The 18,476-nt window shown below is 41.1% G+C and overlaps 1 long non-coding RNA gene across 1 annotated transcript; it reads left to right on the top strand.

Moving 5' to 3' along the window:
* The first annotated feature begins 10,558 nt into the window (after window positions 1-10,558).
* Window positions 10,559-11,408, top strand: LOC133125901 (uncharacterized). The gene is made up of 3 exons (XR_009708484.1): window positions 10,559-10,712; window positions 10,806-10,961; window positions 11,236-11,408. It is a non-coding gene; the product is annotated as an uncharacterized LOC133125901 (long non-coding RNA).
* The last annotated feature ends 7,068 nt before the right edge of the window (window positions 11,409-18,476 follow it).

An 18,476-nucleotide genomic window follows, 5' to 3' on the forward strand; every position in this document is an offset into this window, starting at 1 on the left:
TGTATAATTATTAGTGTACATATTGCTTAAAAGATTGAGATGTAACTAAGAGCAACAGCTGATTTCAGAGGCTTACAGTCGTAACAGTGGTGGCTACTAGAGGAGTGAGCTGACAACATCGCTAAGAGTGGTCCAGACCAACCTTACAAAAGTACCACTTACAGAAGGTATACTTAGCTAAGAATGTTTCAGGAAACACATTGAAATTTGAATTGAGCTTAAGGTATAATTTACAAATGACAGCGCGAGAATTCACAATCACGTATAGCCATGTGTCCCCAATGTGATGATGCCCTAAAATGGAGGGACTATGTATAAACACAACTGCAATTTCTACATGGTGGAACCAAAATGCATAATAAATACCCTTTAATAAAATCTGAGAATGTTGACTTAACCACATGTTAATTGTGTGATTCTAAATGTAAAATTGAAGCAAATCAAGACATAATTGGTCTTTGTCCAAATCATTATGGAGGGCACTGTAATTAAATCTACCAGAATTTGTCTACTTTCTTTTGTGTAGCCTATTACTGTTTAAATATTCCATCTTTACAAACAAGCAATGTGTTACCTAAAGTGTCAAAGACATTTTGCCTTCAAAAGTGACAAATAACTACCCAAACACATCTCAGCCTCTTAGCAGATTTCGTTGTCACATGCATCTAATATTTATAAAAGAAATGTTTCTGATGAGATTAGGAAGGATAGATTTTCAAAGCGGTGACATGTTAGCAAGTACTAATTTGAGTTACGGTCACCTTCCTGCCACCTTGAAGCAGTCTAGGCATTCTCCTCTGCAAATACTGCTGAACTGCAAAGAATATAATTGATAAAAATTTTTGTTCTGTTAAATTGATTAGCTTTTTATGTGCAATTTCAATAAAAGCATATTGGAAATAATGTATTGAATTTTTTTAAATCAGTGGGCATAGTCTATTCATTGTCTGGGGTCTATGTTAGCAGTGTACCTAAGGCAGAAAGTCCTCAGTCCTCCTTCGCTGCTGACGACTTTGCTGACTTTTTCGATGAGAAGGTCACAGTCATCTGCAGAACCACCGCCCCCCTTACTGTGCCCTTCTCCCCCTCTAGGCCCATCCCTTCCTTTTCCACTTTCTCCCCCCTTACAGACTCTGATGTTTCTCAACTCCTGCTCTCCCACCGCCCTACAACCTGTGCCCTTGACCCTATCCCCTCTTCTCTTCTCGAGACTATTACACCAGACATTCTCCCATTTGTCACCTCCCTTGTCAACTCCTCCCTGTCTTCCGGCTGTTTTCCAGCATCCTTCAAGAGGGCCCACATCACTCCATTGCTAAAAAAGCCTACCCTGGATCCCTCCATCATCCTGAACTACCGCCCGGTATCTCTTCTTCCTTTTCTTTCTAAAACCATAGAACGAGCTGCTTCTACTCAACTTTCTTCTTTCTTTTCTAACAACGACCTGCTAGACTCCCATCAGTCTGGCTTCAGATCGGGCCACTCGACAGACCGCGCTCCTCTCTGTCAGTGAGTCGCTCCATGCCGCACGAGCAGCCTCCCTCTCCTCTGTCCTCATTCTTCTAGATCTCTCTGCTGTCTTCGACACTGTGGATCACTCAATCCTCCTGTCCGCCCTGTCAGCAATGGGCATCTGTGGCACAGCCCTGGACTGGATTGAGTCCTACCGTTGGTGTGTGTATGAACGGGTGAATGAGAAACATCAACTGTACAGCGCTTTGGATAAAGGCGCTATATAAATGCAAACCATTTACCATTTACCATTTACCTATTTGGTCGCTCCTTCCAGGTTGCCTGGGCTGGTACGGTATCGACACCTCGGCCCCTTGCCACAGGAGTTCCCCAGGGCTCAGTCCTAGGCCCGCTTCTTTTTTCTCTTTACACTCGTTCCCTTGGCCCTGTGATCACTGCACATGGGCTATCCTACCATTGCTATGCGGATGATACCCAACTCTTCATCTCGTTCCCACCATCTGATACACAGGTTTCTGCCCATATCTCTGAGTGACATACAGAGCTGGATGGACAACCACTATCTAAAGCTCAACCCAGGCAAGACTGAAATGATATTCATCCCTGCGAATACCTCTCCCCACCTGGATCTCTCCATTTCCCTCGGGGATACCACACTCACGCCATCACCCAGTGCAAGGAACCTCGGCCTGGTGATGGACAGCAGACTGTCCCTTTCCGAGAACATTGCGGCGGTGACCCGGTCATGCAGGTTCTTCCTATATAACAAATGGAGAATCCGCCCCTTTCTCACCCCCTACTCGACCCAGCTCCTGGTCCAAGCGATGGTTCTGTCCCGCCTGGACTACTGCAATTCACTCTTGGCTGGCCTCCCAGCGTCCGCCATCAGACCCCTCCAACTTATCCAGAATGCAGCAGCTCATCTGGTCTTCAACCTTCCCAAATACTCACACGTCACCCCCCTGCTTACTTCCCTCCACTGGCTGCCTGTCATGGCTCGCATCAAATTCAAAACATTGGTGCTAGCCTTCCAAGCAGGTAAGGGGTCTTCCCCAGCTTACCTACTAAAAATCATCAGACCCTACACCCCTGCCAGACCTCTTCGTTCAGCCTCCACAGGCTGCTTGGTACCTCCCCCTCTCCGAACTTCCACCTCACGCTCACGACTACTGTCTGTTCTGGCTCCACGGTGGTGGAACAAACTCCCTATTGAGGTCAGAACTGTAGAATCTCTCCCCACCTTCAAGCGCAAACTGAAGACGCACTTCTTCAAGCAGCACCTCTCCCCATCCCTCCCTACCTCCCTGTGAACCTTAATTGTTGTCTTTGTGATTTACTTTGTGTTTTGGTATTTTTAGTTGGCTAGGTAAGCAGTATTTGGATAGTTAAGTTTGGTCACTTTTGCTTTGTTGTTTGTTTATTTGTTGAAAAAATAATAATAATTTTAAAAAAAATAGGCCCTGGTCCTTATCTTTGTTGTACAGGTAGCAATTGAAATTGTACTTCCCTCTAGGGTCTTTCAGCGCACTTATCCCTGGTTATGGGTATGCACTTTGTTGTACGTCGCTCTGGATAAGAGCGTCTGCCAAATGCCAAAAATGTAATGTAATGTAAAGTAATTAGAACTGTGCGCACTTGATTTTGCATAATGCATATCTTTCCATCAGGCATTCACCCTCCTTTAGAAATCCAAGCAAGCAGGACATTTGTTTTATTTTTAACACCCACCCAGCCCTAAACAAAACAATTAAATAAATAAATCAGCAGCTTCTTTCTTGTAAAACTGAGGCAATATCAAATAGAAGACATCATGACAATCTTTTGGGAAAACTTTTAATTTACTTTAAAAAAGTTTTGCACTGAAATCACTGAAAGATGGATAAATATCTGAAATGCAAGTTGATTTGATATTTTTCATTCCATTGCCATAGAGAAGGTAAAGTAATGCTACACTAAAATTCAATCTTATTTACAAGCTCAACATAGTCTACTATGGGAGCACAAACGCAAAAACACAGGTACACCTTCGTACAATTCATTATAAACATCCTTGGTGTAACAGACACCACCTCTGCTTCTTCACACATTTCAAGGTACAACAGTAAAAGCCTCCGCAACCATCTGAATTGCTTGAAGAGGATCCACTACTTCTTTCATCTTGTCTCATCTCAAGACCCAGTCAGGTGCAATTCTAGAACGGAAAAAGTAGTTAATATTGGGGAAAGTGGCTGCACACCAACAGGCAAATGCACCTGAATTTTAGGGAAGGGTGAGGCAAACCCGTACAGTCTTATTTTTAAATTGGACAGTATTGTTCCAATGTGCAATGTCTTGCAAAAACACTGTAAGCCCAGACCTTAGCAATTGCTCTTTAAGAATATGATTACGCCCTGGAAGCTACAGTATTGGCCATTTTTGACGTCAGTAATTTCTTGCTGTATTTTTGGAACCATGCCTCTGGATCATTACCCAACTGTAATTAAACATGTATTTTCAGGGTCTCTCCTCTTAAAATCTCAGTGTCGTAGTTACGCATTTAGTTCATTTTAGTAACCACATAATATTGAATTAATTTAAAATTCTAATAATGAAACAAAATGAGTGATCAGGGCCACGTTTCCCAGATAACGGTGTCTCTTAGCGTTTTACGAAGACTCGAAAGGTATACCTTACTAAAGTTGTTTACTTTTCTACGTGTGTTCCCCAAACGATCCCTTAGGCGGTTGTTTAAGGGATAGCTTCTACATGCGACATTACTAGGCCCACCGACTCGCTCCAAGATCGATTACGCACTCCATGCAGCAATTGTTTGATTTCATTATGAGAGAAAGTATTGTTCTTTATGAATAAAACACTGCAGGAATACTTCAAAATATTGAATTTATCACGACTGGTAGGAACTTATTAATAGAATTAAAAATGTACAAACAATATTATCCAACCGTATATATAAATTATATATACGGTTTGTGATATCAGATTGTGGTATAACACCTAGTCCCGCTACGCCACTTAGCAATGCGCCTTCTTTAGAGAACGCCGATGTGTGTGGGCCTTTAATATGAATCTCAAACTCAGTCGCCACATCTACATTATACTCAGACCCTGCACAGAAAAGACTTCTGGGTAACATAATTTTTTTTAAGGTGAAAATATATTTATTTAGAGTTAAGTGTTGCAAAAAGAAAAAAGAAAACCCTGCAAACTCATTATTAGTCAATTTAACATATTACAATATAGTAGTTTCCATCCGTAACATGTTTTTTTTGCATGTACTTTGGATGATATTTATATATTTATACCTCTTCTTCTGCAGATTAGCTCGAATCCATCTGTGGTAAGAGGGGAAAAAGAATTTAAAAACATGCACCTGGCTCTCATTTCACCATCCTATCAAACACCACTGGACAAAATTCTCAATGACTCTGAGCTCTTGCTCTGTTCTATTAATTAAATATCTTACCATCCCCTAAAACCCAGTGATCGGCAAACCAGGCTACTGATTACGTATTACATTATTGGCATTTTGGCAGACGCTCTTATCCAGAGCGACGTACAGTTGATTAGACTAAGCAGGAGACAATCCTCCCCTGGAGCAATGCAGGGTTAAGGGCCTTGCTCAAGGGCCCAACGGCTGTGCGGATCTTATTGTGGCTACACCGGGATTAGAACCACCGACCTTGCGTGTCCTAGTCATTTACCTTAACCACTACGCTACAGGCCACCCTGTATTACATTTTAATTTGAAAATAACGACATAAATATGTAGCAGTATCCTGTTTTGTTGTACCAGTTTTTTCAGCATACCTGAATGTAAATAACATAGTGCAACTGTCTCATAGCAACCTTCAGGGCCCAACAAGCCCGGAGAAATCTCTGAATCTTTATAGCACAAAGGTTTTGTTAAACTGCTGCAGAGAAGCGGTGTCTCCTCTTGGCTTGGGCTGCCTCTTTATGCTGCAGAAAACAAAATGACACGGTCATCGCATGTTCTTCAATAACTGCCTTCCTTAGCAAAAGAACAGTGACAATCTCAGGAAAACAAGAACATTTGCCGCGTCCCCTCCACTGGTAATTAAAACGGAGTGAAATTTTGCATGTAATATTTAATTATAAAAATAAACAAAGACAATACACAAAACACCGTTTTTTTTCCCAGATCCAGAAAATAAAAATGTGAACTCTACATACCTGTAACGAAGTGAGTCTTCTTGAGTTGCTGCACATTAACCTCTGATAGGATGGCACCAATGTGGGCTGCCAAACTGAAACAGAAATTTGCTCGTTTTGCTCCCCGGGTATACAGGGGTTTCATACAAAATCAAATTTTTAAGACAGGAGAGTTTTGCTTAGCTTAAGCCATGGTGAAAAAGTATAATATTCTTAATTTACCTATAAGCAATTGGTAATCAGCCCTGCCTTCTGTATTGTCACCATTAAAGAATTTCTGTAAAATCTGGGGGACGTGACCATCTCTATTCGTCTTCCACCCCCTTGTGGAAAAAACATACAGTACAAGAGGTGCCTAAATATATTTTCATGCAGCGCAAAAATGATGCTAAAACAATTCAAATGTGTACAATATCACAAAACAAACAAAACTTTTGTTTAATTTCCTCTCATACTTTCCTTATGTTTGGTACATGTTCAGAAAATGTTAAATGAAATCAATGACTGAAAATAATAATTTAAAAAAACATTATACTACACTTGAAAGAATAGCTAGTTAACTCACAGTGACAAAACATTTTATTCAAAAAGGTACACTGATGGTTCTCTGGAAGATCATCTTTAAGTTGAACTATATGCTAATATGTAGAAAGAAAATCTGGTTTTGTTTGTGATGTGAGGGTATGTAGAATGAGCCACATCTATAATAACTATTTGCAACCTGGAGAAAATCACATGCTGTACTCCCACAGCCAAAGAGGCTTTAAACAGGTAGCTTGAGTAAAATTAGTTGCATTCTAGTTCGTAAGGCTACTTATTCTAATACTGATACTAATACTAATTCATTCTAGTTCGTAATGACTGCGTCTACCTGTCGCCTGACAAGCCATCCACGGCAGAACGCTTGAAGGGTGATGACAGCAGAGTTCATCCTCTGAAGGGTCTCCAAATCCTCTTTTCCTCTTTGCAGTGCTCGGACATGTTTCTGCAGGACCAAGACGGATTTCTTCATTTGTTGGAAAGCTTTTCTTTGAACGTATCCCCGATATGACGACTGAATCACGCAGGCAGCTTTCTGTTCCTGTGAAAAACACAAAACGGTACAATTATGATGTTCGTGTGGACATACTGTATGAGGAGAATTAGGTAAATGATTAATGTGGCACACATCAATTACCACCATTACCTTCTGTAGGTTCAACCGAATACTATGACCTCTCCACAATGCTTGAATTTTAGCTGCGGAAGACCTCTTTTTCAGGAAGTCAGAACGCGCTCTCCTGGCATCTAGCGTTTCTCTCCATCGCCTCTGGATAATGCATAAACTTTGGCAAATCTTTAGGAACCTAACAAAATCAATGTTTCAATATCATTTCAACCTGAGGATTTCAGACAGCATGGGTGAATGCATAGTAAAATGTTATGCAATCTGTTCCTGGAATTTTTTCAATGCAGTTTATACTCAAGATATTTAGCTTCTGTCCATGTACAGAACAGCCAATGCACCATATTTAAGGTTTAAAAAGTAAAACTAATATGGGACATTATAAATATAAATATTGAAATCTCGGTTAGGCGAAGCCCCGTTAAAAAGCATATGCTTCACATAACGGCTAACATAAATATATGTTTATGTTACCTATTCCGTTTGAGTCTTGTTTGCATAGACCTATGGATAGCTGCAACGGCTTCTTGTTTTACAACGACCCTTCGGCGTGCCACATTTCCTCTGAACCAGGCCTGAATTTTAATGGCTGCTTGTAACTTCTTGCCATGCAGTCTTGCTTGGTGTCCACGGAATGCTACCTGTTAGGGAACGAAGAAATAAACATTTCTGTTCAACAAAAAAATGGGAGAACTCACTCTACCACAAGGTGGGAAATCTTGACCATTATTCAGATTGTATCCTGCAGAAAAGCATGCAAAGTTTCAACTTTTTTTAGAGCACAGTTTCTTTTTATTTTCTATTAACAGATAAATTAACAGTAAATGTGGCATGCGCATGTTTGGCCATCCTGCAAGTCAGTACTTCGTAACACCTCCTTTGGCATAAATAACAGCTTCCAAACGTTCATGTACCCAGCTAATTTTGTCTAAATGCTTTCCACTCATACATACACGTGTATGTGTTTGATGGCAGAAAGTGCAGATTATATTTAGCATTGTGAATTAAAACATTTGCCATGACAAAATAAACACATAAAGCAAAATCAGTGTTAAAATGCATGTTTAAAATGTTCCCACAATGGCATTTCTGTAGCAATATTAATTTTTTTGTTCTTAAATTGGTGCTCCATATTCTCTAGGCAGTCTTCTTTTTCCAAAATACACGACATCTTATCTTTGCTCCTCTTCAGATCTTCATTTTTCATTGTGAATTGATAATTTGAGGAAAAATGTGTTTTGTTTTTCCTTTTGTCTCATATTAGATTTTGTCTACGGATCTGAAAACATTCAGTGTGATAAATATGCAATAATAGAGGTAATCAGGACACAGCACATTACAGGGGCACATCTTTCTGTTGACTTTGTACTGGAATATCATTGTCACCAGTATTAAGTGGTCAATACACAATAAGAGGTTAAAATGCTGGACAACAGTTAATGGCTATACACTCACAAAGCACTCTATTAGGAACAACTGTACACCTACTTACTCATGCAATTATCTAAACAGCCAATTGTGTGGCAGCAGTGTAATGCATACAATCTTGCAGATACAGGTCAGCAGCTTCAAATAATGTTAACATCAACCATCAGAATGGGGAAAAAATGTGAACTCAGTGATTTAGACCAGGGCATGATTGTTGGTGCCAGACGGGCTGGTTTGAATATTTCTGTAACTTCTGATCCCCTGAAATTTTCACGCACAACAGTCTCTAGAGTTTGGTGTGAAGAAACAAAAAAACATTCAGTGAGCGCCAGTTCTGCATACGGAAATGCCTTGTTGTTGAGAGAGGTCAAAGGAGAATGGTCAGACTGATTTGAGCTAGAAAAGCTATGGTAACTCAGATAACCACTCTGTACAATTGTGGTGAGCAGAAAAGCATCTCAGAATGCACAACACATCGAATCTTGAGGCGGATGGGTTACAACAGAAGAAAACAACATTGAGTTGTCAGCCAAGAACAGAAAGCTGAGGCTGCAATGAGCACATGCTCACCAAAATTGGACCGTTGAAGACTGGAAAAACTTAGCCTGGTCTGATGAATCTCTATTTTTGTTGAGGCATACAGATGGTAGGGTCAGAATCTGGCACCAACAGCATGAATCCATGGACCCAGCCTACCTTTTGTCAGGTGGTGTAATGGTGTTGGGAATGTTTTCTTGGCCAACTTTGCACTCGTTAATACTAATTAACCATCACTTGATACCACAGCCTATTTGAGTATTGTTGCTGACCATGTGCATCCCTTCATGGCCCCAATGTACCCATCTTCTAATGGTTACTTCCAGCATGATAATGCACCATGTCACAAAGCAAAAGTCATCTCAAACTGGTTTCATGAATATGACAATGAGTTCAATATTTTTCAGTGGCCTTCCCAGTCACTGGATCTGAATCCAATAGAACATCTTTGGGATGTGGGAGAACGGGAGCATGAATGTGCAGCTGACAAATCTGCAGAAATTGCGTGATGCAATCATGTCAACACGGAACACATTCACAATGTGTTCATCTTGTATAATCCATGGCACGAAGAATTGAGGCTATTTTTAGTGCAAAGGGAGGCCCTACCCAGTATTAGTATAGGTGGTACTGGTTAGTAGCCTAGAGTTGCATTTAGGCACAATAGGCACAATTGAGTCTGTACATAATTTGTTTCTAAAAGTCTAAAATGTCTAAGTTTAAAATGTAATTATTAGGGCCACAATATCCATTCGAATAGCAGACATAATTGAAAGCTCATAGATCCTAGGTTTTAAATTGATTTTCAATTCTACTTCTCATATAAGTGAATACTGATTGTCAGGGCGTGGGACAGAAGAACCATCCGCAGACTCTGGGATAAGAAGAATACGGCAGGTTTTATTAAAAATCCAAAAACAGGCAATGGTCGAGATTCAGTCATACAGGAATATACAGCATAATCAGAAGTGTTGTGGGTAGACAGAGTTCAAAACCAGTAGACAGATATCAGAACCAGGAAATCCAAAAATCAGAGCACAGGAAAACAGACAGGAAACTGGGGACAGCAAATAAGGCTAGAACAGGGGGGTAGGGAACAGATGGCAGGTAAGACAAACCAGCCCTGAACAAACTATGCAGACAGGTATATATAGAACAGATAACAAGGGGAAATGAGAATCAGGTGGAGGTATAAATGAGGAGAGGGAAAACCAGGAGCGGTGAGCAAGCACAGAGAGAGGAAGAAACAATGACTTATTCCTGTACTCCACCCCAGGCATGTGGGACTGAACATTTGGAGACACAATAATAACCAATGATTTTATAAAATGAATTGATTTTTTTCCTGCAAGAATGTCACAGAGGTCTTAATATGGTCCTCCGGCCGGTCTGGGCACTGATTTTTGTTCCAACCAATTGCCTTTTTTTAAATTTACTGACAGCTCTATAAATGACCCTGGTTCAAACCTGTTCCGGAGCACAGTAAAATCATAAGGATACACTTGCAGTCTGCAGCTGTAGCCGGTACTCATACACATGTGGATTAAGATATGATTTAGTCAATTAAATAATTAAGACCATAAATTGGCACAATCTCCTGAAACGGATCGGCCCTAGTTGTCTACCCCTGTTCTTGAGAGATATTCCAAGAAACAGTTTTGCATCCATGATCCACAAGATCCAAATTTTCAGACACCAAAGTAGAAGCAGAAGTATAACATATATTTGTCTTTATACACATTTCTTACAATAAGAACAGTTTTTCATTTTACATTTTCAGATATTTTCTGCACAGCTGGACCAGACGACAATGTAAAGTATTTGAGGCATACTTTTAGACACAAACAAACGTTATCATCTCACACCTGCCAGCGTGGATTCAAAACATCTGGTGGCTCTACTTGTGAAGTTGAGGGCTGGGTGCCACCGCTGTGCTCTGGTGACTTTTCTTGAAATACATTTTTTGGATTGTACTTTAAGGGAAAATGTATTTCAGATCACCATATTAATCTCAAACCATTCATATTTTCAGCAATAACATGTAATCCAGAGATTCCTAATGCTATCATTCTGAGTGAAAATAAGACTTACACATTTGGTGAGCGTCTGGAATATGAATGTAAACTTTTTCATGAACCAGAAGGAAAGCAATACGGATACTGTGGCTGGGAATGGCCTGACTGCAAAGGTAAGTTTTTCATATCAAATACGCCATGGCATTATAAAGCTGTACTCTGCAGTGCTGATTATGACTACTGCACAGTATAATGTTAACATATAGGATCAAGCTCAAAATTTTAATTTTCACCGATTAAGCTTGTCAGTGCCTTGGTTCAATTTCACTGAAAATTCAGGTGTTGTGTTGCTTGGTGTACTTCCCTCACCTGTATTCAAATGGTGAATTTCCTTCACCCAAATGTTTGCCTCAGAAATCTAATGTCATTCATCTTCTTTGTTTTTAGCAAAAGAAAATTATTGCAAAAGACCTGATCTAGAAAATGGATATCACATCAATGTCAAAAGCAATGCTTCAGTCATTTATTATAGTTGCGTTTCTGGTTATAAACCCTTCGTGGAAGGTTGGTGGGACGAATTGACATGCAAGAAAAGTGAATGGTCTGACATCCCAAAGTGCATTGATAAGGAATCACTTTTTCCTTTGTTATTTCAGCTTCTTGTGTTGTGTTATTATCAAGCTGTGCATGTTCTAGTGGGATCTGCTTGTGGCCTGTTTGATTATTGGTTAAGTTAGAAAACAAAGTATAGCTACAAAAACATAACCTGTTAAAAGGCTACTAATCATAATAGTAAATAAAGTAAAAATAGTAAAAATTGAGTAATCCAGGAGCTATCTGGGAGAAATGCAAGACCCTGTGCAAAGTTGGCAGCGCAAGTCCTATACAATGACATATTACATATTAAGTGCTATATGCATGTCCTTTTTTCTCAGGTGTGATAACAAATGCACTTAAAAAGTAGTACAGCACAAAACAGTACCTACTCTCTAAGTATTTGCACAGAGGTACAATTTATGTTATTTTGGCTTCTCAGCAGTTTCCGATTAGTCAGGTCTATACAGTCACTTCCTTAGTTCAGGTATAAGAAAGATTTCACTATCTAGGCATCTTGATTCTAGGCTTCTGGTTGCGTTTGGAGTCTGTCATTAGCATTAGTCAACATGAGGACCAGAGCTGTGCCAATGACATGAGTCATTATGAGGCTGAGAAATAATAATAATAATAAAAAAATAGAAAAACAATAAAAAACTGAATAGGCCTGGATTCTGATCATTATGGCTATCATGACCTCAGTGATATTGAAAGAGCTGAGACTGTTGGGTTGAAATCTGTTGGGTTGATGGGGTAGAAAGAAGCCAAACGCATGTTTTTCCTGTTGTGATAGGTGTTATATCTTATAGCTTTAATTTACTTTTAGTAACTGTGCCACAAATCCAAAAATATTTTCTCTGATCTTTTCGTATTTGTATACAAGTCTGGTGGATTGCTGAAGATAGTCCTCTTGGTACTCTATTACATACATACAAAATTGTTATTGTGTTTTCAATATTTTTATTCATTAAAGGTTATGTTACCTTTCTTACAGATGAAACTGCATGTGTTCGTCCAACAATTCTGAACACAAAACAAGTCAGGAAAGTCAGGAAAGACCTGTATTCAAATGGTGAATCTTTGACATTTGAATGTGAGGATGCATATGAAATGGAAGGTACTGGCCAGATAAAATGCGTAAATGGAGAGTGGGAGTCACCACTATCAGTCTGCAAACGTGAGTAATCCATAGCTGAAAGTTTTTCAGATGTATTGACTTACTCACCACAAAGCACCAAAAAAGAATGCAAAGACCCTGGGCTGAAAAATTTGGGGAATAAAATTAAAAGGAATGTATGGAAATTATCAGGTATAAAAGGGAAATCTTGGGGACTATTTGAACAGGTTCCATTTGCAGTGTGAATATAGAAACATTAATATTTTTAACTTATACTGTTCAAGCTGGCAAGAAAGTGTCTGCTCTGCACTTTGGTCCTGAATCATTTCAGACCAGCACCCCACTTAATAGCAATAAATAAATAAATAAGTAAATAAATAAATAAATAAAGTTGCTCTTTAAGACAATTCAGCAAGATGGTTATCTTATATTAACCAAATTGTGTTAAGATTGTGAAGAAAGTTGTTTAACCATTGATTAACTATATCTATTTAATATTCCCAACAGCATCTGGTAATAGTTGTAATCCTCCCCCACGAGTTGCACATGCAACAACTACATCAAAATATAAGACAAAATATGCTCATCAATCTACAGTGCAATTCCAATGCAGAGATTTATATGAAATTCAGGGGAACAGAGAAGTCACCTGCACCAATGGAACGTGGAGTGACATCCCAACATGCATTTGTAAGTACTAAAACAGTAGATTCATCTCAGCTATTTATAAATTGGCTCAGGAGGCAACGGGAGCGGCGCCAGGACTCCATGATAGGTCGGGCCAAGAAATGTCACGAGCGGGCCTGTTTATAAAGAATAGAATTAAAAATAAATGACTGATCATATGCATACACACATTATACATTGGCATAATATAACACAGGACATAATATCGAAACTAACGTATCCAATTATAATCAATTTAAAATGCATAGCGGCCACTATAATTTGCATAATATTAACACCAGAGTAATGTAACTCTTCTTTATTAACCCAAATACTGGAATTAAAGAGAATGCTTCTCGAAATTCGCATTGCAAAACAGACGTTTCGCCCGGGAAAGAACAGAATGCAATGATTTTCGTGTTTATCCCGCTACTGGAATGAAATGGCCTTTGTGTGCTAGTGATTGGAGCTATAATGGAGCTATACGTTGCAAATGATCGTCTCAGATTTCGTTCGGGAAGATGAAAACCTAGGTTCATAAAGTTGTTGGTCAGTTTAGAAGTACATTCAGTGGACCTGTAACTGTGTCCATGCAGCACCGAACGGTCAGCATACAGTCCTTCATTGGCTTATATTTTATCTGCCTCTGTGTTTTGTCGCATAAAAAAATCCGACACACTAGGGCTTACTTAGTTCAGCGTCTATGTGCTTTTTCGTCCGAAGATGTTGAGTGCTATCCGTACGTCTTCCGTGAGCAATCGAAAAATGAGCTCCATACCTTTGGCAAAAAACCTTATCCGCACTTTCTGAAAATCGTCATTAAACAGACACGCTCGCCTTTGTGACATTTCACTAAACTGCAGGCATAGGGAGACGGACAGAATTATGATTGATAAACTACGTTTGGTAGTTGCAGCAAGTTGTAGGTTATACGTAGGTTCTAAAACACGGAATTAATTCTATTGTGTTTTAAATGTCCATAACACAGCTATTCCATTCAGAATAACCATGCATATCACCAGGCACGAAAATACGGGACATTTAGCTCGGTCATTTTTTAGAAAAGGTCGGAACACCTGCGAGTAGGCTGATAAAACGCGACTGTCCGTGAAAAACGGCACGTATGGACTATTTATAATCAGCCTATGTAAATACACACATTTAGCCTAAATATTATTACAGAAATGCGGTTGATTATTAATTAAAGGACTGCCTACCTTTTGGCGATTTTCTCAAAAGAACGCGGCGGGGTTTGGTTTTGAAATGCAGTGTGTTCGCTGTCGTGTGATTAAAAAGTGTTCATGTGGAAGTTAATTATTATTATTTAATGTCGTAGACGGCTGTCTTTGTTAAAGTTGCCTTGTTCTAACTACGTGGTTTGTTTACGGTTGTTTAAGTTACCACCGTTGAGGTATTGTATGTTGGTATTGAAGTTCTTTGCAGTTCTGACGTCACGCTGATTTCATTTTTAGAAGTGAAGTTAATAGCTAAACTCTCCCATGCGAGTTACCGTATTTCATCTGAGCTATGCGCCTCGATACATTATAATTATTTGTATTTTTTTTTTTTTTAAGCAAAGATAAAATCTACAGCAACTGTGCCGTCTTCTGAGCAAAGTGGCCCAACAATAGCGACCCCATCGCCAGGTAAGAGCAGTCGTCTGGTTGTCGGAGGGTTGCTGGTTTGATCCCACTCTGGCTATGTCGAAGTGTCCCTGCCCAAGACACCTAACCCCCAATTGCTCCTGAGGAGCTGGTTGGTGCCTTGTGTATGTGTGAAGCATCAATTGTGCAGTGCTTTGGATAAAGGTGCTATATAAATTCCAACCATTGACCATTTAAATTGTGGAAGGATCTTCAGGACAGAACTGAGGCACTTGTACTAAGCCATCATCTAACCTGTATAAATGGTTGGCATTTATAAGCGCCTTTATCCAAAGCGCTGTACAATTGATGCTTCTCATTCACCCATTCATACATACACTCACACACCGACAGCGATTGGCTGCCATGCAAGGCACTGACCAGCTTGTCAGGAGCATTTGGGGGTTAGGTGTCTTGCTCAGGGACACTTCGACACAGCCCGGGCGGGGGATCGAACCGGCAACCCTCCGACTGCCAGACGACTGCTCTTACTCCCTGAGCCATGTCACTAAAAGAAGTCCCTAATGTACTGGCGGTAGTAGCTCAGTAGCCCCATGACTGCCCTCAGCTCCCCACAGTGCGTGACCTCTTCTCCTTTAAAGCTCTCACCGCAATCAGTATCAGTATCAGCGGGTCCATTTTACAGCCCTCAGCAGACACAATGCGCCCTAAGTAGTGGACCTCACGCTTGAACACTTCACACTTACTGGGTTTCAGCTTTATTCTGTGCTGCCGTAGCCGCTGTAACACTGTCCTCACATCCTCCAAATGATCCTCAAAGGTTCTACTGAAGACCAGCGTGTCATCCAAGTATGGAATGCAGATCTCATCCCTCAACCCTTCCAAACATTCTTCCATACAGCATTGGAAGACAGCTGGAGCGTTCATCAGGCCAAAGGGGATTCTGATCCATTCATAGAGACCCCATGGTGTTACGAAAGCAGTGATGGGTCGGCTCTCCTTCACCACTAAGCCCTGATGATACGCTTTCCCTTGATCCAGGAGAGAGAACCATGAGTGTCCTCCTAGGCCGTCCATTATATATTGCACTCTGGGGATAGGCTGGCGGTCGGGGAGAGTCTTTCTGTTCACTTCACGGAAAGAAAAGTCGTAAACTCACTTTCTTTTTTTTATACGCACAACAGGTGATGTGTACGGTGAATTAGACTTCTCTACCCAGCCCTGAGCGATGAGGTCATTCAAGTAGTCCTTCATTTCCCGTTACAGTGGCTTAGGCACGGGAAGATATGTTTTTGCTACCGGCTCAGTGTCTTTCAGTGATATGCTGAGTTGTCATTTTTCTATGCAGCCGATATTATCGTCCGTTCTCGAAAAGGAGGCAGACTCCTCTCTTAACATCTTGTGAGCTATCTGTTTCTCCAGCTCACTGAGATGACTCAGATTTACAGGCGGGTCCCAAACGTCACCAGTAGTTTGGTCCTTTTCAACTCTGATGTGATTCATTGTAGCTAAAGGTGGAGGGCGGGACCCCTCTAGTATGGAGGCTGGATAGACTGGACAGTCCCACTCACAGTTCTCCCTGCTAACACTATGTCATGGTCTGTAGGGTTTTGCACACAGTAATAGAGGGTTTAGCACCTTTACTCACTTTACTTTACTTACAAGCGTGTCACACAATTCGGGTCCCTCAGTCCAGCGGGGGTTCACATCAGTGAGTGAGGTATCTTCCTGTGGCAAGTCCATCTTCAGGTGGCACTCAACTCGGACTGACATGTATTTGGAAATGCTAATCCTCTCCTTTTTTGTCTTCACAACATACTCATTCCCTTGCTCAATACCAACTTGTTCTATGACAGCAGTTACTTGTTCTACAAAGGCTTGAGCTTGGCCGGGGTATACGGCGCTTACTCTGTCACTCAGCCGTTCCCTGTCAGTAGTGTTCAACTGTTTCATTTCCTCTTCTAGAATGAACCCAGTTACATTAGAACCAATAATTGGTTGAGCCTTCATTACAAGTGTGGGGACAATAACTTCTGTGGGTGCTCCCTCTGAAGCTAACCTGAAAGTCATCGCTACCCAACCTGCATAGGGCACGTTCTCTCCATTTCCTGCCACTAGGGTCTCTGTTATATCCAGAATTTCTGAAATGTCTCTTAGTCTTGTGTCTGGTGCACTTCTTGCCATAGCTCATCAATTATTGTAACTTGGGAGCCTGAGTCCCACAAAGCCTTCACACTTTGACCTTGGATGAAGCAATCAATTATGTTCTTTTCCCCTACCAATGGAGCCACTTTAACCTGTTTTTAATTTTTTGGGGAAGTGCTTGTAGTCATACATGGGGGGAATGCACATTCATTTTGGTGTACAGTCCAATGATCAACTTGACATGGCCGAGAGCAGTAGAGCACTTTCTTACCTGATGCACATTGTTTCAATCTTTCCCCTCCACCCTTTTGTCCACAGTGCGCACAGTGCTGGGACCTTACTGGGTCACAGGTCACTCCCTGTCCCGTTCGAGCGACCTTTCCCCATTTAAAAGAAACTGTCTCTGTTCCCTCCTCGACGACCAGCAAGGAAGTGCTCACTGCTGCCACACCTGTAACAGTACATGCAGTTTTCTTCAGCTCCAATCCGTTGACAGCTGAAACATTTCCTCATATGCCCACAGTTGGATGGAGGAAAGCTACACTGAGGGGCAAACCTTTGCTGGGCCGTTCCTCCTCAGTGTCCGGGGCCAGGGGTGAACCAGTATCTCTGTGGTGGGTCCTGCATCTGCAGACCTGAAAACTGTGGGCCTAATGTGCCATAAGCCCCCGCTGCTGGTGGGTGCTGTCCAGGCTTGTACTGGGGCTGTTGCATGGACTCCCTAATTTGAGACACTTCAGCTTTAAGATCTTTTAGCGTCGCCATTTCAGATTTAATTTCTTCAAGCTGGGAGAGAACAAGAGGGGGAATTTTTTAGCTTTGTTGAGCGGGCAGTTTTTCCTTTTTTTCAACAGGAGCATCGCTTGACTGGGCTGAGTGGATAGTGACAAGCCGTTGTTGTCCGAACAGTTTTTTCTTTTTTTGCCTCTCTGCCTCATAGGCACATGATGTTGTCACTCTGCAGGCCAGTTAACACAGTGTGGAGGAACATGTTCTGCACTAACTCATATTGGAGACCTGGCTCGGATTCCTGCGAGGCGAACAAGATCTTTTGTCTCAGGTTGAAAATGTGAATAAGGAAGTTCTGTGGGGTTTCTTTGATATCCTGCACCTCTGAGGTTAGCTGCATATAGAGATCGGTTGCACTTTTCTCCTGTTAATGAGAACGGAGTATTTGCCTCATTGTGGCTTTCCCCTCCAGATTGCTACAAAGTTGCATGCCAGCGGTTATTGCTCTTAATACTGCATCTACAATCTCAGGTTCTGGGAACCCCTTACTTAGGCCATGTTCGATTTGAAGAGCTAAGCTTGAGAAGTTTTGTCAATCTTTCTGACTGGGCTCACTGATCTGGCCAGTTATTTTAAAGTCTTTCTGCCATGGGAGAGGTGCATGCCTTTGGGCTGTGCTCTGTGTTAACTCCCTGCTAGAAACCATGTTCCATGTTCCCCTGCACATCTTTCTCAGTCTGTTTCCGTGTGTTTGCCAACTGAACCTGCGAGGCCTCAATTTCCTTCATTAATCTTTCCTCCTCTTTATCTTGTTTTTTCTGTTCCTTGTCTAT

Source organism: Conger conger, chromosome 4 (assembly GCF_963514075.1).
Source record: "Conger conger chromosome 4, fConCon1.1, whole genome shotgun sequence".
NCBI lineage: Eukaryota > Metazoa > Chordata > Actinopteri > Anguilliformes > Congridae > Conger > Conger conger.